Genomic DNA, 26433 nt, shown 5'->3' on the forward strand with positions numbered 1-26433 from the left:
GTGCTTGGAAGCAGATAGTCGCATTTTCTGTTTCCAGAGAATACTTGCCAGTGAAATGAAATTTCACCATCAAAAACCATCTCATTTGCTTACTTAATAAAACATTTCTGGTATGAACAAGATTAAACAAGCAAAGAGATGGAGACTCCAGAGAACACCTGGCTGGTGAGGTGAAACATGCTCTGCGTCCTGGGTGGTAGGAGGGACCCCGTCAGGTGGAGATGTGGAAGAAGACTGTTTCAAGGCAAGCAGCAGGTCAGATGTTCGGAGGTCAGATGTTCAGAGGGGAGGGTGTAGCTTTGGTCTGTTTGAGGAACCCGCATGGCTGGAACATTGAGGGACAAGGCAACCATGTAAGATATGAAGTTGAAGAGGAAAGAGGGTGTTTGTGCCAGCTTTTAGGGCTTGAACTCATGCCAAGTGCAAATGGAATTCACCAGGGGCTTTGGGAGAGGTGGCTTGATCTGCTTATGCTTTTAGAGATTCGCTGTGGATACTGTGCACAATAGCGATTGTTGAAGAGGAAGAGTAGACATAGAGACTTGAGAAAGGATAACGATGTGAGAGGGGTGAGACGTGGTTGAATTTAAAACACAGCTTAGGAAAAAAAAATAGCCATATTTTGGGGGGTATCCTGTTCTGTGTTTTCCTTCAAATGTTGTGGTTTGGTAGGTAAAAATAATTGAACTTATAATGTTGCTTTTCCCATTCTTATCATGAGCTGTTGGACTTGAACTTCAGGCTGCCCAGAATTTTTGCTTTAATTACCAAACCTACAATGACAGCTTTTTTTTTTTTTTTTGAGATGACTTCATGTTGATTGGGTCTGCTCTGTGCCTCCATTGACCGAGGCTAGGAAGATGGATATACTTTGTTCATGGAATGGCATTGAAGGTACTCATGTTTGAGAATTTGCTCTCCATACAAAGTGTGGCCCCTTAGGCATAATTATCAACATGTTTTAATTCATAAAACTGAGGTGATAACATCTATGACACAATGATACTATAAGAGTGATAGATCATGTTCACATTACTATGTATTTAAGCTGTAAAGAGGGTTCTTTGGATTCCCTTGTGTCCTCTCCAGTCTACATGAGAAAAGGCTTATTTTCTGCCTTCTCTTAAGCCTGCATGATACTTGGGTTTATATTTGGTGTTTATATTTGGCTAACAAGACCAACTGTCCTGATTTGCCCAAAACAGAGGGTATTCTTGGGACATGGGGCATTCAGTTCCAAACTGGGAAAATCCCAGCAGACCAGGGCAAGTTGCTCACCCTATGTGGGGCTTCATGACATGACAGCTATATAGAGAGTCCAATTCCTATGACGGTAAACTTTTAATCTAGGTATGCCTAACTCTTTTGTGACACCTGACTTATCAGAGTGTGTTGAGAAGCCTCATTCAGGGTTGTTTCCCCTCGCAGTCTGACATGAAACCTTCTTATCTGGCCCTTATTGTGGGGAAATCTGAGTGAAGTTCACTTATTCTTCTATCACCAGCACTCTTAGAAGCGGTGAAAAGGAGTTGGTCTCTTCTATCAACATTTTCCAATGAATTTTGACAGACTATCTGACCACCACATATTTTAAAGCATACAAAATAGTTGTTTTCCTTCCCAAGAAAATGTAAAAAGAAACTTGAGGAGAAACCACAGCTAAAATCGTAAACTGAATACTGAGGAAGCCTTTACATCGTGTTCCAGGTATTGACAGATACCAGTGGAAAAGCTGAATTTCTTTGACGATCAACAAAAGATAAGCATTTGAAATTCCCAGGCTCCTAAAGAGCTCGCGAATTCATATTAGATCTGAATAATAATCAAGATCATACAATATTTTTTATAAAACCCCAATTTTCCATTTTCAAATGACAATTTTACCAAGTTATTCTATTCTGCATTATTAAATTGTCAAGACACAACTTCTGGGTATTATATTTGAGACACTTCAGAAATCAGTAATTGTGTTTCCATTATATTCCTCAATGGCACATCAGATCTCTTCCTTTTCCCCTTTCCTTTACTTAGTTCTTAGTTCAAAGAAAAAAAAGCAATACCTAGACTCTAGTCCACATCCAAAGTACAAAGAGATACATCATGTTAGTTTCCAGGAATCCTAACACGGAAGAGAAATTGATGTTTTAGGACAGGCATTTTACAACAGAAAATCTACCTTGGGGCATTTAATCATCAACTGTCAAACAGCATGGACACAGGGAAAGAGAAGGGAAACAAGAGTGTGAAATGTCTTTTAAGAAAACAGGTATCTTTATGCCAGTACCACGCAGTGTTAATTAATGCAATTGTTTTCCTAAGTGCCCATTGATGGGTGAGTGGATAAAGAAAATGTTATAGCCTTGGCTGGGCATCTCAATTGGTGAGAGTGTTGTTCCCATACAGCAGGGCTGCAGGTTCAATTCCCAGTCAGGGCACATACAAGAAACAACAAATGAATGTGTAAATAAGTGAAAGAACAAATGGACCTCTCTCTCTCTCTCTCTCAAATCAATAAATTAAAAAATGTTATATACACACAATAAGGTATTATTCAGCCTTAAAAAATCCTGGCACATGCTACAACATGGACAAAACTGGAGGACGCCATGCTCAGTGAAATGAGCCAGTCCCACGTGGATGAACACTGCACGGTTTCCCTAATACGAGGTGTCTTAAATAGTGCGAGTCACAGAAGCAGAGAAGAAAGGTGGTTGCCTGGGGCTGGGGGCAGCAGCTGTTCCATAGTGTAAAGTCCCACTTATACAAACTGAGTAAGTTCTCCAGATGTGCTGTACAGCTTTGTGCCTGTACTTAACAATACCGTATGCACACTTAAAATTTTGTCAAGAGGGTGGTTCTCCTGTTAGGTTTTGCACTACAATAAAAAAAATGAAAAAAAAAATGAAATGACTTTTTTGACAATGCCAAAAAATAAATAGAACAAGAAAATGGAGAAGTGGCATGCATGGAAGAGTAGGAACAGAGGGAGCACTGGGGAGTGCAAGTGTGAGAAGCAGGAGCTGAGAGAAGTAACATTACAGTGACCCTCACCTGCTTTAAAGCCCCACGTTCCCAACCACGCAACTCCAAGTACATTTACCATCCGGGGCAGGTGACTGAGTGTGAGGAGAATGGAATAGGTGACATATTTCCAAAGGTAAGTCCCAGCTTGCAACTGCATTGTTGTTGAGTCCTGAAGAAGTTCTTCAATTATTTTGATCTTAGTGTTCTAATTTCTAAAATGGGAATATATGGATATATATATATTATATATATATATATAATATATATATAACATATATAAATATATGTGGAATGTACAGGAAGTAAGTATTCTTCATAGGACTAGCATTGGGTCCCAATTGTATTTCAAAAGATTTATACTGAAAAATGAAAAGGAGAAGTGAGAGAGTTTTAAAGGAAAAAAAAAACAGAATTATCATGCATAAGATGTTAGTTCTTCCAAAAAATGAGTTTCACTCTATCTCCTCAAAGACTAATATTAAAATAAATTAAGATGCTGGCATTAAAATAAACTCAAGATATAGAGTGTTGTAAGCTAATCCTATTCCCACTTATGTGTAAATTGAATAATGTGCACTTATTTTATAATCCCCTCCCTCTTCTACCCATTGCTTCAAGCTTCTTTTTTTTATTTTTTATTATTGTATTTTTTACTGAAGGTGGTGCAGTCAGTGACAGCTCCGAAAATCTGATGGAAACTTCTGGGCCGCTTCAAAAAAAGTACACAAATATCCACACATCGTTCACTATAATTTTGGGGGGTACAGGCCTTCTTCCCCCATTAGAAACACTGCTGTGTTTTCCACCTTAGTGCCTTTGCTCCAGTCGCTCCGCCTTGCACACACCCTGTCTTCCTTCCCTAGATTATCCCTTCCTCGTGGCCAGCTGAAATGCTACGACTTCTTGAAGCTTTCGCTGTTTTATTTCTGGGTGCTAACGTTACATTGCTATAACCTCTCTGGTCTGACCTTTATCAAATTTCATATTGTCATCAGTATTTGAACATGCCACTTGTTTTTGTCTACCAGCTGCAAACTCATGGAAGACAGAGCCGACATATGTTTCCTCTCTGTATGGCTATTGCTGATGCTCATAAGTGGCCCTCAGCTACGTTTTATGAATAATCACAAAAAAAAGTGGCTAACTAAACCCTGACTATATACAAGGATAAGCCTTTCTAAGATACACCTAGCCATCAGGCTTACTCTGCAAAACTCCAGTTTAACAGATAAGTGGACAGTATATCATTATAAATTAATAAAAGTTAATAATAAAGGCAACACTAAGTGCAAATGGAAATATTCTAAAATACATCATCACGCATTGCTAGAATCTGGTGTTAGCTGCTACATTTTTTGGAGAGCAGTTTGGTTATTTTCATGAAACTGGGGGTGGGGGTAATTTCATGTTTGCCATGTAATTCTGATTAGATGCTGGAGAACTCTTAGAAACATCCTAGTTGCTCAGAGTAAGTAACACTGCAATGAGCATCTCCATCTAAAAATACAGGGAACAAAGTAATAAGCAAGGATTCCTTAAAACATTCTTATTAGCAGTGAATTTGTGACACATTAACTATATTGAAAATTGTATTATACTGATAAAAACTCTGGTAATGAAGATTATAAATCAAATAGAAATGTTATTATATATGAGAGGACAACTTAGAATTAATAATTATATTGTTCGATTACTACACTGTTAGAACAAGAATAATAAAATGAAGTGAAAAATATAGAAACATAATTTATTAGAATGGTGTGCTTGAGAACTAATACTTATTTTTGATTTTCAGAATTGCACTCAATTTTAAATTGTAATTGTGTGCAGTACGTGTGTATATGCGAGAGGGAGAGCGAGCAGGAGTGAGAGAGAGCGGTGTGGGCCTTGGTGGCAGACAGATCATTTTAGACCATCTTGTTCAAGGACTTTTTAGTAAGAGATGACAAGCACCTGAGTCCAAACAATGGTTGGGAGGATGAAGAGACTGAGTGTGCCCCTTCCTGGCTCATTTATCCTATTTATCATTTTTTAGTGTCGCAGATATTCTTACATGTCTGAGCCTTAGCACGGGCCAAGAATTATCTGCAAATGGCACACTGAAACCACAAAGTGACCGATAGAAGAGTACAGTCCCTTTAAATATAAACACTGTCACTTTGTTACCATGGCGACGCGGCTTCCTTCCAATATGCATTAACAAGTTCGAGTTGGCTCTTTTACTTACAAGGCTCGGAATGGCGGTTTTGTGTGCTGAAAGATTAGTCTTTGAGTGTCACCGACTCTGTCGCAGTCAACACTGGCTGCCACACTGTCCCTTGGGAAGGGTTATGGTTTCTCCTGCCAATGGGCAGAGGCAGCTCCTGCTTGGGGTTCCCGAGGAAAACCACATGGTCTTGCGTGGGGTGGTGACGCTTCAGGCGTCACACAATGAAACGTCTTTCTTTGCAGAAGTAGTTATTTCAGGGTCCTGCTGGCTGTTTAATCGTGAGACATAATTTCCGTGTCTAAAATTGCCTATTTTCCTTGCATTGAAGACGTTTTAACATATCTAATTAACAAAAATCTGTGAAGTTCTTGGAGACAAATGCATGCTATTCTATGAAAACAATTTTAAAATACTAGCTGTTCTCACTTTGTTGCTAGGAATTTTCAATAACCATTATTAAACCTAAAGGAAAAAAAACACTCTGCTTCTTCTGGATCAATGACAAAAACCTATGTGAGAAGCAACTTGATCAAAAAATAATTTCTTTAATTCGGAGTACCCTGATCTTCCAAGGGGCCCATGCCTGATAAGACCATGAAGCCCCCTGTCCCTGAGTTCTCCCAGTCAGCTGCAAGGTACAGAGGCCTCACATCTCACTCAGTCATCAATCAAAATAACTGAAAAGGTGTATTGAGGATATGGGACCCCCAGTAGCAGAGCTCGCACACCCTCAGTGCCGTTAACATTTTAGGTGGAGGACCTCTTTCTTGTGCAGAAGCATGCTGTGCATTGTAGGAGGTTTAGCGGCAACCCTGGCTTTTACCCACTAAATCCCAGGTGCACTCCTCCACCCAGTTATAAGAACAACAACGTGTGTTCAAAACTTGGCAGATGTTCCCTAGGCGGGCAACATTGCATCTCCAGTGTGAGAACTTCTGCCCTACAGAGAATGTGGAGAGAGTGAACACAAATAGGTAGAATCTATGTGGATACTCATCCTTTAATCCCTATGTAACCCATAGAGAAAGGCAAGCATGCATTTTTAAAAACAAGAGCTAACATACGTTTATAAGTACGAGGCTTATGAATTAGCAACAGTACCGATGGGGAATTTCACAGTTCTCTAACTGATTAGGAAACATAAAAAGTTTATGTTGCTATCCTGTTGTAAATTTTGCACAGTTTTTAAAGCTTATTTTCTAATTAGTGTAATTAAAACCAAATTTTATATTTGGGCAAGGTGATAGATTATGTCAACTGCTCTTTCTTCATCTTAGTTTGAATGTTTAAATAGCACATTCGTGATGTCTTTGTACTCAGTGAAGTCAGGAGTTGTGAGGCATTTGATGAAATGAAATAGAGCACATCCTATAATTTTGTGAAGCAGCATTTTGAAAGAAATAAACCTTATCTGATCAAGCTCCAGAATCTAATCTTACCTACTTATATAAAATTTTCATAGTCTAGATTTTTGCTTATTATACAACCTGAAAATTTTTCCTACATTACATTCTTATAAAGGATGAGAAAGCGTTATTGAGAAAGCCTTAGCCTATTCCACAAAGTAAATAATGATGATGATGATGATGATGATGATGATGATATAGTTTATAAAATACCATGTCGCTTAAATCAATTGCATTCATTAGTTGAGGTTTTTTTGGTTTTTTTTTTCCTCTAAGTTATAAATACCAACTAGACTTGGCTATTTTTTTTAATTTTAATTTTTTATTGTTATTCAATTACAGTTGTGTGCTTTTTCTCCCCATCCCTCCATCCCACCCCAAGACTTGGCTATTTTTAACAAAACTCCAAATGCTACTATTAAGATATCTTATGGAATTCAGGAGCAGGAATGGAGACAGAATAAGGAAGAGGAGCTAGAAATCATGAAATTTTTCCCCAACTCTCTGCCGTTCAGCCCACAAGAAAGAATATCCCCAAAAGAAAACATGAGTTTTGACTGTCCAGGAGAAACCATTATTGTAATATTTCATTGCCCAAATTCTTAATTTCTAGCTAGAAAAATATTTTGGATCAGAGGTGAAGATATAAACTGTGTCTAGAGCTCGTGGGTGAGATTTAATATACAGTGTGGATAAGGGGACTCAGTCAAGGAGATTAAGGAAACCGGTGAGAGAGAATGGGGAATTTCTGCCATCGGGGAAGATTCCTACTGAGATTTATTACAAAATGTACCACTAGAAGAATAATCTGTCATTTGGACCAATTAGCTGCTGCTGCTGCTACTACTAATAGTATTATCACTACTCTTACTATTACTACCATCACCACCACCACCAACGTTGCCACCACTCCTGATTCTAGTGACCTAGAAGCCACTCTGACAATGGATTTCGATTACCCCACTGGATTTTGATGGACGTGACATATTCTACATAAGTCCCTAGGCTATCAGTGGTTAAATCCATACATAGGGTTCTCCACCATCCATTCTATCTTTGGGAAGTGGGGAAGATACATTTAGCCAACATTAAAGTAAATGTCTAGTTTTAAGGGTTTTTTTTTTTCAGGCAGAGCATCTTTTTGATCAGTGTGCCACAGGCAGAGCGGAGCCGTAGCGGGGTCCTCCACGCTTGGATGCACTCCCCTCTGCAGAGGCTGTCCTTGGCCAGCTCTGCCTGGGCTGCAGTGCCAGCAGGGAAAACAGCTTCATTCAAGTCCCCTTATCAGAAGACATTGGTGCCCTCTGTGTTAGGGGTGGCAGAAGCCTGGGTGCCATAGTACTTCCTGATACTGTTAAAAGTCAGACTCTCCAGAAAAGCCCAGAAGGAAATGACGCGCTCATTCCATTTTTGAAAGTGACAATGACATGTCAATAATTCCTCAGTTTAATGATAGAGGAGGTATTTCATGCACATAATCACATCCTGTCCGTTCCAAACCTCTGGTTTATCTGAAAAAAAAAAAGTATCAGTACCAGGGACGTTTTTTTTCCTCCCAAGCCAGGGGTGTTCCCATTACATCGTGCTGAAGGACGACAATCAAGTTCTCATTTTAAGCAGTAAATAGGCAGACATTTAGGTTCACCATTAAAAACATTATTGAGTTTTAAACATATTTTAAATGTGACATATCTACAAGGTGCTAGACTAAACCTGACAATCGACATTGAGTTAACATTACGTTCAAACCCTCCCTTTTAAACGTGCCACCTATAGAAATGGAGGGAACAGTGATACTGGTCTCTGTGCAAGCAGAAGCCAGTTTGGTATTTGGTTTGGATGAACATGGAGGACATTGCAGGTAGTGCAACATAAATAGCCTGAATCTGTTCCCTGCCTCGGTCTTTGTTTTAATTAGCATTACAAAAGAGAAACGTTGCATATATTAAGCATAATTTCTAACCTCAGAAAGAGAATGTTACCTTAAGTTCCACAGTTAGCATAAACTGAATTACTGTTGCAGCTCAGGGGAGGATATATTTAGGCTTGTTTGTAAAATGTAAATTAGAGTAAGTGTTATGGTGTCATAAGTTAGTTGAATTACCTGCTTCAGAACCTGAAGCAGCTCCTCTCCTTCTGAATAATTAAGAAATCCCGTTAAAAAGTATGTGGGCCCGTGTGCAACCATGTGTGAGTGTGAATCTGTCATTCTGCGTACGTAAGCATAGACATATGTGTACAGATGTACACGTTGAATAAATTCAAGCTTTAACTCCCAGACATGAAGGCCTCTCGAGAATATGTGATCTCTTCATCTTTTCCGGCTGTGATAAAATAGTAACAATAATAATAATGAACCCTCTTTAACCTGGTGAGCCTAGGGGAAGGTAATTAGCACTAATTACAGTTATTATAAAATAGACCTATTCCTGCTAATTAGTAGTGTTTCAGAAGGCACTCATTTTTATGATGCAGAGGAAGGGATGGAGGGTAGTAGAAGAATAGTGAAGGGAGGGAGTGTCCTGGTTCAGCTTCTAAAACCTGATGTGCTGGGGATGGAGTCGGTGCTGCTGGCAGTTGGGGACTGGGCAGCTGTCCTGCAGAGTCCCACCTTTTGAGCAACTACTCTATGAGCCTCATTGTCTTGCTTTCAAAATGCTTTATCTGATATCTTTTCATCACAAGTTAAAAATCATCTGTCTAACATGAATAATTATTGAAAGAGCACTGCTTTGGAGAATATGCTCAGGGAGAACAGATTCCATCACAACTACAACAAGAGGAAAGCAGGGAGCCTGCTTGTGCACCTAGACTCAGTCAGCACCAAATTCCCTTTATGCTGGAGATAAAACCCCAATTTTCTTTAGGGAACAGTGGCTTCTCCACCCTTAAGCCATGTAATTGGTCTCAGCTCCGGACATGTTTTTACACACTCCTGATCTCTGTAAGTTGGTTCAGAGGTAGGCATACGATACTGGTGAGACCGAAGGACCACCAGTTTCAGACCACCATTGGAGCTACTGAAAAGGTTAGTTCTCTTCTGCTGAGGTTGCTAAATTTTGCAACAACGAATAGACTCTGTCTAGGTATGGAACTTATAACTTCATGTTTGGGAAGGTAAGTAGAGTTAAAGGAAAGATAGAGACCTCTCTTTGCCCCTGGCTCTATCTCTTTAAAAAAAATTATTGGGTTGACATTGATTAATAAAACTGTACAACTCAAAAAACATCATTTGCATGCTGCATCATGCCCTCATTGCCCAAAGTAAAGTCTCTTTCCATCCCCATTTTGCCCACTTCCACCTGCCCGCACTCCTCTTTCCCTCTGGCTATCAATGTACTGTTGTGTGTATATATATATTGTTATATATATATATATTTTGCTTAATCCCTCCATCTTTGTTCACCCAGCCCCCAACACCCCTCCTGTCTGACAGTTGTCAATCTGAAAAGTACAAAAGCTGAATGAAAATTTCCCTAGAGAGATTCAGAGGCAGATTTGATCCGACAGAAGAAAGCATCAGTGAACTCAGAAATGAGACAGTAGGAATTATTGAGTCTGAGCCACAGAAAGAAAATGATTGAAGAAAAGCAAACAGAACCTAAGAGATGTTAGGACATCATCAAGAGAACCAGCATATACATTGTGGGAGTTACAGAAGGAGAAGAGAGAGGAAAAGGGTCAGAAAAAATATTTGAGGATATAATGGTTAAAAAGGTCTCATATTTGATGAACAACATGAATAAACCCATCCAAGGAGCTCAGTGAACTCAAACATGAGCTCAAAGAGACCTACCACAAGACACATTATAATCCAACTTTCAAAAGTCAAAGAAAAAGGGAATGTTGAACTTATAAAACTCAATACCAAAAAGCAGACAATCCAATTCAAAAGTTGGAAAAGGACCTGAACAGACACTTTTCCAAAGAAGACATACAGCCAATAGACATATGAAAAGATACTCGGTGTCACTAATCATCAGAGAAATGCAAATTAAAACCACAATGAGACGTCACCTCACAGTGGTCAGAATGGCCATCATCAATAAATCAACAAACAAGTGCTGGGGAGGATGTGGAGCAAGGGAAACCCTTTTGCATGGTTGATGGGAATGCAGACAGGTACAGCCACAATGGAAAGCAGCATGGAAGATACCTCAATATTTTAAAAATGGAACTGCCTTATGAGCCAGTAATTCCACTTCTGGGAATATATCCAAAGAAACCCAAAACATTAATTCAAAATAACATAAGTACCCCTATGTTTATCGCAGTTTTATTTACAATCACCAAGCTATGGAAGTGGCCCAAGTATCCATCAATAGATAATAAAACAACTGTGGCACATTTACACAGTGGAATACTGCTCTGTTGTAAACAAGAAGAAAATTTCACCCTTTGTGACAGCATGGATGGACCTGGAGAACACAATGCTGAGTGAAATAAGCCAGTCAGAGAAAGACAAACACCACATGATCTCACTCACATGTGGAATCTAATGAACAAACTGAACTAACAAGGAAAACAGAGACAGACTTATAGAGAGAGCAAGCTGACAACTTTGGGGGATTGGGATTAGGGGGTGGAAGTATCGAGCCAAAAGGAAAAAGGACTCATGGACATGGACAACAGTGTGGTGATTGCACGGGGCAGGGGAGTGTAAGGGGAATATATGCTAATGGAAAAAAATACAATAAAAAAGAGAAAAGAAAGCAGGAAGAGAGAAGCAATCTGTCAAATACAAGGAATCCTCAATAAGTATCATCACATTTCTCACGAGAAATTTTAGAAGCCAGAACATAGTGATCCGATATATTCAACATGCTAAAAGAAAATAATCTGTCAACCAAGAATATTATATCTGGCAAAACTATCCTCCTTCAGAAGTGAGGGAGAAATTAAGACATTCACAGATAAACAAAAGATGAGAGAGTCTGTGTCCACTCTACTTACCCTGTAAGAAATGCTCAAGGGAGTCTACAAGGTGGAAGGAAAATGCACGAGACAGTAATTAAAGCTGCATGGAGAGATAAGATCTCAAAAAAGGTCAACACGTGGGCAAGTACAGGAGGTAGTATTATTGTGACAGTGGTTTGGAATTGCACTTTTTGTTTTTACATGATTTCAGAGACTAATGCGTTTAACAAAAAGGTACAATTATTATTGAAAAAGTTAGTATTATGTAACTTCGGTTTGTTGCTCCAAATCTTGTTTTTTTCATAATTTAAAAGGCTGATGCATTTAAAAATTAGTTTATATTTTTGAGGACACAATCTATATATAAAGATGTAATTTCTGACACCAACACTGAAAGGGTGGGGACAGAGCTGTAAAGACGCTCCTTTCTTATTTTAGAAACACTATCCTTTACCTCTGAGTACAGAATTATTTTTCTTAGTAACATTTATAAAAATTCCAAACCCTCGGTCGCAAGACTTCTGATATATATGTTCTATGAACAGTCATGCCTCCTATTGAATGTGTCTCTCTTAAGTAAAAGCGTGAATTTGCGAGTTGTTGGCAAAACAATCCTTATTTTTAATGTCCTATACAATATCTCATACCTTTTATATTAATGTGTTCTTATTTCCTTCTCTCTGTGATCGTGAGCATCCAGAGTTCTAAACATTAATGCCTAGAGCTTTTTCAGTGGAGTAAGACTCAGGTGTTCAGTTTGGGGTGTGGTGACAATCCACATGAATTGGGAAAGAAACAAATTGTCACCATGTGGTTCTTTAGTCCTCATCACCATTGAAGAATAATTTGACTTATTCAATATGCATAGGTCAAAATTTCAAACTGTTACTTAAAGTGGATGAGCATCATTTGCAAAAGAAATAAGAATCTATGGAATGTCCCAGCCATTTTTATAGAAAGCATGTTGCAAAAATCTCTCCTTCCTTTTTCCACTGCACCTGCTTTCTGTCACACGTACCACTGGTTTGCCCTCCAGCTCACCCATCACATTCCCATTCAGAAGGCAAACTGCACCAGTGACTTCACGTAGAATAGCTCCAGATGTTCCAGTTGCTCCTGGGCAAGGATGAATGAACATTTTAAGTACTAGGTAGTGGAAGCATTCAAATATCTGTAATGTCTGATTTGTAGAAAGACGATTGAATGGATATCCTATACTTACAATGCACTGCAAAGCTAGGAAGGAAGTAGACTGCTAAAATTTGTCAAGCTAAGAAAAATCTTGTCAGCCTGAGGACAACACTGAAGTGAACAGTTTGATGTTGTTGTTTTCTCAAGCTTTGCATATTGTATTGCTTGTAACTCCCCCAAAGCAGCCCTGAGGGTTGCCTCTCTGATTCACTAGAACAGGGCAACACCCTCTACAGTGGCGAACCCATCATCTAGCTGAGAAGTGTCTTGACTTTTTGGTGATTTGAGTGCCCAACTCTGTTTGATAAACACATACTGAGTTCACTACCCAGTTGATATCTTGTTTTATTAACTACCTTTTCAGTATAATAGCTGAGGATCCAAAGTCCATTAAAATGGCATCTTATGAATGTGGATATGGACAAAGTGAGTATTCAAAAATACTTGCTAACATACAGTTTCTTCCTTGTTAGAGTTTAGTAAGTCACATACAACTAGCAATGACACAATGTGATATATGATTATTTATGACGAAATATATATAGAACACTATAGAAATCCATCGAATATCTGATTTTTACTAAATAAAAGTGCTTCAGGTACTTTAGAGAGGGGTTGGTATTAGACAGATGAGTATTTATTTTAAACGTGGAGATAGACATGCCGCGAGCAAACAGGGAGCAAAAAAATTAGAAATCACTTTGAGGAAACTGAGTTCAGCAACAGTGCCAGACTCAATGACAGTGAGAGATGAGGCTGTGGAGCATGGGAGGGATTCAATACTGAGAGGACAGGGCCATAAATGTGTTGGAAAAAGAATAGACCCGGAAGGGGACATGATTCAACCTGTGGTCTTAGAAAAATCCATTCAAGTAGAATCACCAAAAGGGGACTTGAGGCAGAGAAGCATAGGAAGCCAGTGTTCCTACCCAAGTGACAGGCAAGGAAAGCTCCAACCAAGACAATGGCAGTGAAAACCCGAGAGGAGGTGACAGCTTCCAAAGATTCTGTAGAAGTATAATTGGCAGGATGTTGAAGCTGATGCTCTGTCCCGGGAGAGAAAGGAGTGGATGATGGCTTTTAGATTTTGAAATTGTGTGGCAGAATGGCAGTACAGTTAACAGATAGGAAAATAACTAAATAATCGTTCTCAGTAGATGGGTCAACTACAACAGTACAGTAGTAGCTTTTCGAACCACTCTGACGAGGGTTGTATGGTCAGATCTAAACTCTTAGGGAAAGAGCATGAGGATGGATTAGTTTTGTCTGCAGTGGGCACAGGATGAGATTACCTTTGTTTGGATCTCAGATACTTTCCATCCTTGGTCTTATATGGGGAAAAAAGGAAACAAGAAATAAGACAAAAAAGAAAGAAACAAGAAATAAACTAGTTTATTTGATTTATCTCTAATTGGTTTATTTCGTATTTTATCTTCCAAAGTTGTTACCATATCAGAATAGAGTGCAGGAACAAAGATATTAAAGTCATAATATACTCACTAGACACAATACAGTTAATTGGGAAGGAAGCTACCATTGAAGGATCATTCTATAACAACAACAACAAAAAAGCATGTTCTTCAAGTAAAACAAAGTCTATACATATGACTCCAGAGTTTCCCATACTGACTTTACTTCATGAATCACATTTGCTTTTTATGGAACAATAGGCAGATCTAAGGAAATAATATAGTGATAGCGAACACGTATGTAAAAGAACATCAGTCGTGTTCTGGCAAATGTATTTTTTATGAACTCAATGAATGCTCACAACAGTAGTATTACCAACCCCATTTTGTTGATGAAAAACAGAGGCAAGAGTTCTTAAACAGCTTGCCCATGCTCACACAGCCAGGAAGTGGTAAAACCAGAATTTGAAGCAAAGCGGTCCGACTCCAAAGCCCACTGACCGTATTGGACAATACGGTGTACTGTATGCGAAAGCATTCCGTGTGGAAGGGCAAAGGGAGTCTTTTCAAAGCAATGCCCATGTGACATGGAGTTGGTAATATGAAACCCGAGGGAATATCAAATGTCAGTGCCAGGCAAGTAACAGAAATGAATGAAGCAGGCTGGGAGCAGAGGGGAACTAAATCACGCATTTCCTGTCTGAAGAGAGTGGCTACAGCTCAAAGTCAGCAACGCTGGCCCACAGCTGACAGCGTGTATTCATCTTAGTGAGGCCAGAAATCCAGAATTTTATGGGCAATCCATCTATTTTTCAGTAATGGGACCAAGTAAAAATCGTTCAGTGACGATATGGGGAAAAAAGCAAGCAGAAATAAAAACAAAACCACGTCACTGGGTACATTTTAGCCTCAGACTTCTGAGCAACTTTTCTCTAGGCAGGGAGCCACCAACTGATTGACCTAAACACTCGAGCCAAGTGGCCCCTGTGCTGGGCATCAGGCTTGGTTTAGGCCTCGGTGTGTTTTCTTATTCGTCACACCCTAAAACCAGACACTGAGGACTTGAGATCTATTCAGTCATATAATCAGTTGTGTGACCCTGGGGAAATTGCCTTTCCCTTTCTCAGCCTTTGATTGTTAGTGAAAGTTTTAAGGGAATAGGAAGATGTTTGAAAAAGTATCTTAAGAATCCTTAGGGTCTCAGGGCTATTCTTTTGTCCCTATTCTTCTTTTGCTTATTTTCATTTTTTTTCAATGTTTGCATTTTTTAAAATAGAAAATTAGATTGTAAGAGTGTGTCAGACTTTAACAAACCACCATGTCATCTGTGGGTAGAGACCCAGGGAAATAGTCAGAGGACCTGGAATGTGAAGACTTTACTTGACAGCAGATGGTTGAGATTTTCCAAAACTTTAATATTCTGTAGATCTTGGCTGTACTGAGTATGGAGCTCCTAGCAACTTGGTTCTCTGATTGCTTTCAAGAGTTCGTCAAAGCTCTTGAACATTCACTGTGATCACAAGACATTAGAAACACGAAGGTCCTTTGAATCAATGGTCAGACTCCTACAAAGGGTCTCTATTCAGAAATTTTGTTTAGGACATGACAATGCCACAGTGGAAAAAAAACAATAAAAATAAATAAACACATGAGTTTTTTGGGTTTTAGAAAAGACTTCCAGTGGATGGACCAAAATTCGCAGGAGGAAATCTCTGGATCCAATATTCCATTCCTAGAAGTCGCTTCTGTTTTGTGTGGACGTGTCTACAATATGTGTTTTTTTCTGAGGTTTCTATGACATACTGTAGAGCTCCCCAGAAAACCCAGACATGTTTAGAGGTGCAATATTAAGTTTAGTGTAACCGACATTTGGGATATAAGGAAAAATGTCACATGGGGACACAGAGAATGTCTGTACCAGTCAACTCTATTTTAATACCAAAACTACTAACTCATGGAAGCTTACTCAATTACTTATGTGAGAATGTGGTTTCAGGACAGAATGTCTGGAGAAACAGAAGTACAAGCATGATTCAGAGGGACCAGAACCAGAAAGCATCGCAAAGCTCCCTCCTCTGTCTCAGGTGCCATTTTTCTCACACGTGATTCTGCTTGGCTGCAATTCACTCCTCTCTCGCTGCTGAGCTGGTTTTTCTGTGCTTACATTTTCCACCCCATGGCCCAGCCAATACTTTTATTATTATTATTATTTTGTTTTTTTTACTTTAGCTTCTGATCCTGGCAAAAGCTTTGTAAAGTTCAGTTTTCACTCTCAAATAAGAGAGTCCTATTTTCTTAACTGAACCTCCTGAATTTTCTCATATGCAAAATGGTGGGGGCTAGGGGGTGACTGGAAGTCCTTCCAGCTCTGGGAATTCTTTGGTTTGTTGTTAATATCCACCTGTCAATACCGTGGCAATGAACGAAGTCCATGTCACATGCCATTTGCTTGTGCCTATTTTTGAAGAAAGTTAATATGTTTTATTCTGCTTTATGATGTGATTTGTTTATTTTTGACATAGTAAAATATACACATATGCACACAAACATGGGTGTATACACTTGACAACATTCATGCATATATATGTACCTTTTTAAGTTAAAGCATCTTTATTAAACATTTTGGTGGAAACCCCACCTTCTGTCCAAGAAATAAAGTACTGGAAGAACACTAGCCTAAGACAGCAGTCTAAATCATTTCCACACATTTCTTTCTATGTCATCACTGCATTTATCTAAAATAGCTGCAGATTGCCTGAAAAGAGGTATTCGGAAGGACTAACCTCACAATGAGTGTTTCTCTAGGAAAGTGTAAATTCTTCCATCAGTTCTGTAAGACACTCCATGAACAGGTGGAAAGACAGCAGAGGACCTGGGGAGACTGCCTTACTGCATTTAGAATCGAGCACTTTCCCTTACTGGACCTACATTTTTACAAGTCACTGTTTTAGGTCTGCACTTCCCCATTTAAAAAATAAAGTGTTGAAAAGGCTTATCACTCAGGGTATTTAAAGATTAAAGAAGTCCCTGGTCCCACTTTTAACAATATTATCTCCCACCATATTCCAGCAGGAAACTCCTTATCCATTTGGGACTATATATTCTTGCACAGTAGAGCCTTAATATCCTGGTGGAATACAAATAAGAACTTAAATATACACATTTGTGAATATACAATGTGCTGGGATTTTTTGTTTTTGCTTTTGGTTTTTTTGCCCCTCCTGACCCACTCTCCAAGCTTTTCTAACTTTGTTCGGGGCCTCAGAAAGCTAATGCTTGTAGACCGTATCAGCTGGGTTCTTGCCGTTTATTTTCAGTTGGGCTTTGGACTGAGGGACCGTTTAGTGAGAAAAGAGTGAGTTCGGGCTCCTTTCCTGCTAAGCTTCACTTTATTTATTTGTTTGTTTTTATTTTAACTTTCTAAATTAATTTATATATTCTTGTTTTTTTCTTGAATTTATTGGGGTGACATTGGTTAATAAAAGAGGACATACAGATGGTCAATAGACATGAAAAGTTGCTCAACATCACTAAGCATCAGAGAAATGCAAATTAAAACCACAATGAGATACCATCTCACACCGGTCAGAATGGCCATCATCAATAAACCAACAAACAACAAGTGCTGGCGAGGATGTGGAGAAAGGGGAACACTTCTGCACTGTTTATGGAGATGCATATTGGTGCAGCCACTGTGGAAAGCAGTATGGAGATACCTCAAAAAATTAAAAATTAACCTGCTTTTGATAAATGATCTCACTTCTGGTAATAAAACTGAAGGAATCCAAAACACTGCTTTGAATGAACATAAGCACCCCTATGTTCATTGCAGAGTTATTTACAATAGCCAAGATATGGAAGCAGCCCAAGTGTCCACCAGTACATGAGTGGATAAATCAACTATGGGACCTTTACACAACGGAATACTACTCGACCATAAAAAAGAAGGAAGTTTTCCCCTGGCTGGTGTGGTTCACTGAATTAAGTGCCGGCCTGCAAACCAAAAGGCCACTGGTTTGATTCCAGGTCCCACCACATGCCTGGGTTGTGGGCCAGGTCCCAGTTGGGGGTGTGCAAGATGCAACCAATGGATGTTTCTCTCGCACATCTATGTTTCTCTCCCTCTATTTCTCCCTCTCTTCCACCCACTCTATAAATGAATAAATGAAATCTTAAAAAATTATTTTAAAAATTAAAAAAAGATGAAAGTTCTACCCTTCATGACAGTATGGTTGGACCTGGAGAATGTTATGTTAAGTGAAATATAAGAAATATACCAATAATTTCACTCATATGTGGAATGTAATGAACAAATTGAACTAACAAGCAAATAGAGACAGACTCAGAGAGAGCAGGATGACAGCTAAGGAGTGGGGGAATGTAGGAGGTCGAGGGATTGAGCAGAAAGGAAAAAGGACTCATGGACATGGACAACAGTGTGCTGATTGATGCGGGGAGTAGGGTATAAGGGGACTAAATGGTAATGGAAAAAATATAATAAAGATTAAAAAATACTGAAGTAAACTAGAAAGCAATTTATAAGTGGAAGGTATAGTGTGTACTGTGACTCTTTAATACAAAGGAACAATACTAGTTTGAAATGAAAATGTTGGGTGTTTAGCTAGGCCCCCCGATGCAGATCCCAGTTTGCAGGATTGGGTGTTGTGGCAGCAATAGACAAATACACACGGACTATAGAAATTCTGTGGAGGAAAAGGGACAGCGCGGCCACTCTCTAAGTGAGAGAGGGCGAGAGGGCTAGAGAGAGCCCAAGAGATCTGACCCCACCTGGACAGGCTTTTATTGTTTTTCTAGGCACATTACATCTAGGATGGTCCTCATTTACTATGCACAGGTTTGTTTTGGGTGGTTATCTTTTGGAGACAAAGGAGAGGATGTTGGCTGAATACATCAAAGAAGGATATTTGCAATGTAAAGGGAGAAGTGATCGCAACAGGTTATGCTCCATACCTGGAAGGTCTAGCCTAGATTGTAGGAAGATAAAGATACTCAGTAAACATTTGCTGCCTCAATTCAGGGTGAGGGAGTTTTAGCAAGAGCAAGCCTCATAGTGGTCTAGGTACAATGCAGGCCTGATTCCCCACTGGAGAACCTATCCATGGACGTGGGTCCTGCCCACCAACCTTGCTCCCCACTGGCTTTTCCGAGTAGGGGCTGAGCCACATTTCCCACGCTTGGAATGGTTCCCCACACCCCCCAATTAGCAAAGTGAATTCTTCTCACCAAACAAGTAGTAGTTTACAATTTTACAGGTAGGACATTGACTTTTCTCAAACTGGCTTTGTATTATATATTTTTCAAGTCACATCTCAAAGCAGGAATGGTGACTGTTAAGTGGATGAATATTAAGGGTTTTCTATGTTTTCATTTGAATAAGCATTTATTGGGGCACTGTGAACACACAGAGTACACTTATTTCTACCAATAATTTGGCAATCTCGAGTCTTAAGTGCAAGGTTCTTCTTGAGAGCCTGTGGAAAGGCTACTCACTCTACTATGCCTCAAACACCAAGCACTAGTTGAAATTTAATCTTCTCCCTTTAGTCTGCAGTAAACATTAATTATAGCTACTGACCACTAAATCCATAATGTGTGTTCAACGATTTCTTTTAGAATGAATGATGCATCTGATTTTTTACAGTAGTTATGAATGCTCATATTCATTTTGTTGTCAATTTATTCATTACCTAATTCTAGGGAACCTTTAATATATGTGACTTCCATTCTACCAAAACCTTTTGAGCACTTGTATTTACACAATAATGTGCTAGATACTATGAGGATATAAAGACAAATAAGGTACATTCCACTGTCATAAAGTTTATGGCTAGTATTGAGAGGATGTGAGAGATTGTAAAATCAAATTGTCCAATGTTATAAGAGAGAGTTCCTGGATTCTTTTAGTGTCTGGTATTGGGTTATGCTTATTAAATTTAAAAAAATCCTAAGAAGTCATCTACAGTTTTTAAATTTTTTGTAACAGCTTTAAATTTAAGCAAATTTGAGATGATAATAGAGTTCCCTATACTTTTCACTCTTATTAACATCTTCCATTATTATGACAAATTTGTCACAATCATCTAAGTCCATAATTTATTCATATTTCAATAATTCTTACCTGTTTTTTTTTTCTGTTCCTGGATCCTATCCAAGATACCACATTACATTTAGTTACCAGGTCTGTGGGCTCCCCTTGGCTGCAAGTTTCTGAGATTTTTCTTAGTTTTGATAACCTTGAAAGTTGTGAGTAGAACTAATCAGGTATTTTGCAGAATGTTCTTAAGTCAGGATTTCTCTGTTATTTCTCATCAATAAACTGGAGACTGATGTGGGGGAAGAAATTGATAGTGGGAAAGTGTGATTCTCAACATATCATATCAAGTCCCCATACAATTAGCGTGACTCGTTGGTCCAGGTGTGTATGTGTGGGGGAGGTTATGTTTCACTTCCTTGAGAGGCTATTCTCTTCTCTCCCCTTTATTAATGTATTATTCTACTATTTACTTATGACTCATGGACACTTATTTTAATTTTGGGTTATAATCCAAAACTTTATTTACTTTGTTCAAAGTGTCCCAACATTGCCATTGGGAGCTCTTCCGGCTGGCTCCGGCATCTCTCAGTCACCCACCCATCACTGTGTGCGTCTGTGTGGAACACTTCCTTTCTGGCACAGTAAGGTTCTCCAAGTTCATCTTGTACATTTCCCTCCCTAGGACTTAGAATCAGCCATTTCTCCAAGGATACGCTGGGTCCTCTTTTGGACAATGGTATCAGAAACAAAGTTCTGTACATTGGATGTGCTTGTTGTTACTGGGTTATTGTTGCTTCTAGGATCTCATATTAATAAGTATGTCTAAGTCTATATTAAACCAAATAGGCATTTATGCTGATGTCTCCAACTCTAAGTCTTCCTACTTGGATCATTGTACCTGCTTTCCTTGCTTATGGTAATCTCCAAGTCCAGTGGTCAGAAACCTGGATCTTGCCATTCACCAGCCGTTCACTTACCTATTCAATTCCAGTACGTGTACCGTATATAGTGTTTTCAGAAGTGTTAACCCATACCACTGGAGGGGGGAGGGAAACTTTATCAACTACAGTACAATGCTCACGGATGGTAATACCGCCTGCCTGTAGTCTTACAGACTGTACTTCCCTCCAAAGTTACTGTGGCCAGAATCTTTTTCTCCACCCCTTTAATGAGGTTGTTCAATACATTTCTACTACAGTTTGATTCCTTGGTCCCATTCCATATTCCTTCCTCATGTCCTCCCACCTCCTAAATAATTCTGTTGTGATATGCAGACATTAAAGTTCATTCTTTTGCTGTGAATTTCTGCAGATTTTACAAGTATATGTATCAGCAATGCAATGTTACAAGTGTAGTGGCATGTATCACAATACAGCATCACATAGAACAGTTTCTTCACCCTTAAAAAATCCCGTGTTTCACCTACTTAACCTCCTCTCCCTCCTGATCCCTAGCAACCACAGTTGATTGGTTTACATCTCTACGATTTTGCCTTTTTCAGAATGCCTTATCAATAGAAGCGTACAATATGTAGCCTTTTCAGACCGGCTTTTTCCACTAAGTATTATGCAGTTAAGATTCATCTGTGTTTGTGGATGGCACCGTGGCTCGCTTTATCACTGAATAGGATTCTGTTGCATGGATAGGTCAAAATTTCTTTTATCCATTTACCTATGAAAGCTATCTTCCTGGCTTCCATTTTTTGGTGAATAAATACAGCTTTTTATCAATATTTGCACAGAGTTTTTGTGTGTGGGCATTATTTTACTACTTTTGGTTCTTTTCTGCTTAGGAAAAACCTTGAACTTTAAGACATTTTCTAGGTGTTTCACTGTATTTTACCTTCTAATACAAGTGAAGTACATAAAAAGTGCTTTTTAAATGCTTGCTTGTCTGGCTACAAATGTATTTTAATGTTTAAATTCTGCCTTCACAGGTATTGTTCCAATCTAATTCTTTAATCTTGTTCCCCTTTTGACAGTGTCCTGATGGTAATTACCTATTTGATTGTCTGTCAGTCAGTTTTATGTAGATGGACATTCATAATTTCAATCAGACAGGATGCTTCTAAATTCTCTATTAGATTTCCCTGCCCAACTTTTTTGAATGGTTCACTAAACTCTATACATTAATTTTTTTAAGCCCTATAAATGAATTACCTTCTGAATAGGTCTCCAACTATAACAAGAGTCAAGGAAGGCTATTAGTTGTGTCTGGCATACTTGAGTTTTATTATCAAATGATATGCGTCAACCAGCAGACACTTTGTCTCGGAAAATAGGTCTTTGATATATTCATTGAAACAGTTATGAACGTTGATGTACTCTTAGGAAAAGGGTAGTTTTTTTAAATGTGTCTGGATGAACATCATTTGGGTGAGTAATGCTGGCCTTTATCTTCTCTCTTCTATAGAGAAGATTCCAGCTTTACCTACCTAAGACTGCTTGTTCCCGTCACCACTCTCTGCACAGTATTTTGCCAGTTGTTTCTTGTGGGTATTTTGATGCAGAACCTGGAGACAGAGCAGAGGTAAGAGCAGAAGCAACGTGATCACTGCGATCGTTGGAGGGGGCACACGGACACGGGAGGTGCCATGGATTGTAGGAAAGGGATGGGGAGAAAAACTAGCGATTTCTAACTATGGTGCATTTACACAATGGAACACTACACAGCAGAAAGAAAGAAGGAACTCCTACCTTTTGCAACAGTATGGATGGAACTAGAGAATATTATGCTAAGTGAAATAAGCCAGGTGAAAGACAAGTACCATATGATCTCACCTATAAGTGGAATCTAATGAACAAAAAAAACTAAGGGACAAAATAGAGCCACAGACATGGAAACACGGAGCAGACTGACAGCCCCAGGGGGGAGCAGAGAAGGGGATAATGATAGAAGGGGAAAGGACTAGACAAAGAACATGTATGAATGACCCATTGACATGGACAACAGTGTGGGGATTGACTGTGGAAGCAGGGGGTGGGCTGGTCAGAGGAGGGCAAAGGGGGAAAAATTGGAACAACTATAAAAGAATAACAATAAAAATGATTTTTTTAAATGGTGATTTTTAAAGAGCCTCTACATCACGCCCAAGAAATGGAAGTAAAACATTTGAGCTAACTTGAAATTATTTCTGCCTTCCTAGTTGTGTTTTCTAGAACGTGACTGTGCTGAGTTTGGATCAACTTCTAGAGCGTCGAGGAGGCTACACAAGTGTGTCCATATCTCATTCAGTCAGAGCACGTACACACACACACACGCACAGCAGTAGCCACAACAAACACAACCACAACCTAAGGACCACCTGTGCTGGTGTAAAATACAGGTATTAAAGGAGGTAGAAGACCAAGATAATTTTCTGAGTGATTTTATTTAAAAAAAGAAAAATAAAAATCAGACTCTCAGGCTTAGGAATTTCAGAGCTGGAATCGCCCATGTTGGGAACCTAGAACAGTAAATAGTTATTTTCATGTTTCTTCCTTTACAAAATATATACTTGGGGCATTGTAGGATTGCAACATTCCTACACTCGGCAGCAACATTCGGCAGATGACTGAATAAATATTCTTATGCACTCCCGTTTATTTTTCTCGGAATTCAAAGTTTCCCCCACCCTGAGATAACTCTTCATTTTTCCCCCAAATATTTAAAGCCGTGAAGTTCTGAGCTAAGCGATTTGAGCACTTTAAGTAATTGTTCAGCTTCCTGCTTCATATTGTCTCTTATGACAGTCTTCGGATTTCTTAATTATTGCATTTTGTCGTTCTCTGTAGCTCAGATAATAAAACTCTCGTCTGGCTCGCCATTCCTCAGACAGACAGAAAAATAAAAAAGCTCGCTGCGTTATTTTGTGACATTGCTACATCACCATTTCTCTCTGTCTTTGGAAATAAATTGTTGGCAGATCTGCAATTTCTTCTGTCTGCTCCCCAGAACCTGTGGCAACATGTCACCTATTCCAGCAGATTTTTATATTCAGGGCACAATTTGGAGCTCAGGAAGGACTTTTTGCTGATTTCTTCCAGTCATTCATCATTGCCTACGGTCTCACTGTTAGGGAGGCATCTCAGTCGACACGTGTGCCTTCAGTTAAGGGTTGATTGTTTAGTTTATGGATTATCTAGCTACAGGGTTTTGGGTTTTTTTTTTTTTTCTCTGCATTCCTCCCCAATCCTTAGCTCCTAATGCATTTCTTTGTGGGCTTTTGTCACAGACAGAATGGAAAATGGAAAATGGAAAAATAACTGTTAGCCTTTAGATCTCTGTTAGTAAGTCTACTCAAACATTTAGAAATAATCCAATTTGTTTTGGAATGAATAGATTATATGATCATTGCATTTTCTTCAGTTCTTCCTCCTGTTTCTTCATCCTGATTTTTGAAAAAGCCACATAGAGGAATAGAATTGCAGTAAACCTGAGATTCAGACACCTGGGCTTTGAATCTTGGCTTTCACATAGGAATTATTGCCTTAATCAAATACATAAGGCTCAGTTTATGCATCTATGAAATCAGTTAATGCCATGACTTCCTGCCTGTGCAGAACAAATACTGGTGGATTATAATGAGATCACTGATTTGAAAGCTTTATGATGTGTTATAAGGACATGTTACCATGTGTCGTTTCACAACGGTTAGGCTGTATCAACCTGTGTGTCGGTAAGCCAGTGCCACAAGGTCGCTGCCTGGGAAGCTCTTCCAGCCTGAGCCCAGCTGGTGGCTCTAGGCCTTGCGTGCTTTTTGTGCGGCCCAGACTAATGGGGTAGAAGCTAGTCTAGGAAACCTCTTCTCCTGGTGATGGCAGAAGTCAAGAGGCCAAAGTTCATGGTGCGCAAGCACTTTCCCAGCCCCATCTTGTGTTATGTGTGCTAATATTTCACTTGCTAAATAGCATTACAAACCCAGGTCCAAAGTGAAAGAGGGAGATACACCCTCACTTCAGAGGGAGGGAGGGACTGCAAAATTGTATCGCAATGAGCATGGGAGCTGGGAAAGGTGAGGTATCGGGGACAACATCCTCTCTATCCTACTCCTAATGACTGACCCGAAGTTTTGCCCATTCTCTCTGGCTTTCTGTTTTCCTTGACCATCTATGATACCGTGCCCCCTTTAATATTTTCATGTAGGAGGACACTCAAAGTGCTTCATGGGAATTTTCAGCCTATATTGTGAAGATGAACCTCATAAATTACGTATCGCATTGAGTCATATACACAATATACATTTATATGCCAGCAAATTTATATAAAATACCCAAGTGATGACTGTTGTTTCCTTGTGATTTAAAGGGACATAATTCTCTATATTTAAATTATCCATATAATAGGGCTCTATGACTAAACCAGTTTGAGGGGGAAAGAACTTTGCTTGCAAACATTTTCTGTGCTAAACATTTATTTTCCCTCTTATATGTAGGGCAATTCATAGACTCATATCTGAACTTTTATGACTTAGGTCTTTGTGATATTGTGATTTATAATAAAAATATGTAGATTTGGTTTTTGTCCCTGTTTTGTCACAAGGCTCCTAAAACCAGTGGGATTCCTGAAGTGGTAAGAATGGCAAAGGTGTTTTTGTTATGTTAATGAGGTGACTTTGGGAAAGAACTAGGTAAACTAAGGATGGGGGTGGGGGCCCGTGGACCCACCCATGTGGTAAGGGGATTGTTGCAACTTTTAGTACCACCCTCCAATAATATCTGGCGACTGGAGGTTGAGTCAATTGTCAATGGCCAATGATTTCATCAACAATGAGTATGTAATAACACCGTCATAAACACTTAAAAGGATCGGGGTTAGAGAGCTCTTGGGCTGGTAAACCTGTGGAGTTTGGGGGAAAGTAGCAGGCTGGGAGAGATCAGGGAGCTCCATGCCCTTTCCCATCCCTTGACTAGAGTATCTCCTCCATCGGGCTGTTCCTGAGTTATCTATATCTATCTATCTATCTATCTATCTATCTATCTATCTATCTATCTATATACTGATAATAAACCAGTGGTCTAGTAAGTAAAATGTTTCTTTGAGTTCTGTGAGCTGCTTGAGCCAAACCCCTCCCGGAAGCCGACCTTGGAACCTCTGCTCTGTAGCAGTTGGTAAGAAACACATGCAGTAACCTGGGCTCGTGACTGCTGTCTGGGGCATGTCAGGGGGTAAGTCTTGTAGGACTGACCCCTTAACCTGTGGAATATGACCATACCTGTGGGTAAATCGTGTCAGAATGGAGTT

The 26433-nt window shown here is 39.3% G+C and overlaps 1 long non-coding RNA gene across 1 annotated transcript in view; it reads right to left on the reverse strand.

Moving 5' to 3' along the window:
• The window catches only part of LOC139440445 (uncharacterized), a 34757-nt gene extending 12037 nt beyond the window's left edge, over nucleotides 1-22720 (reverse strand). The window contains exon 1 of the long non-coding RNA XR_011650687.1: nucleotides 22646-22720. This is a non-coding gene — a long non-coding RNA (uncharacterized lncRNA). The remainder of the gene's footprint in view (nucleotides 1-22645) is intronic.
• Between the last annotated feature and the right edge of the window lie 3713 nt (nucleotides 22721-26433).

Source organism: Desmodus rotundus, chromosome 12, assembly GCF_022682495.2.
Source record: "Desmodus rotundus isolate HL8 chromosome 12, HLdesRot8A.1, whole genome shotgun sequence".
Classification (NCBI taxonomy): Eukaryota; Metazoa; Chordata; class Mammalia; order Chiroptera; family Phyllostomidae; genus Desmodus; species Desmodus rotundus.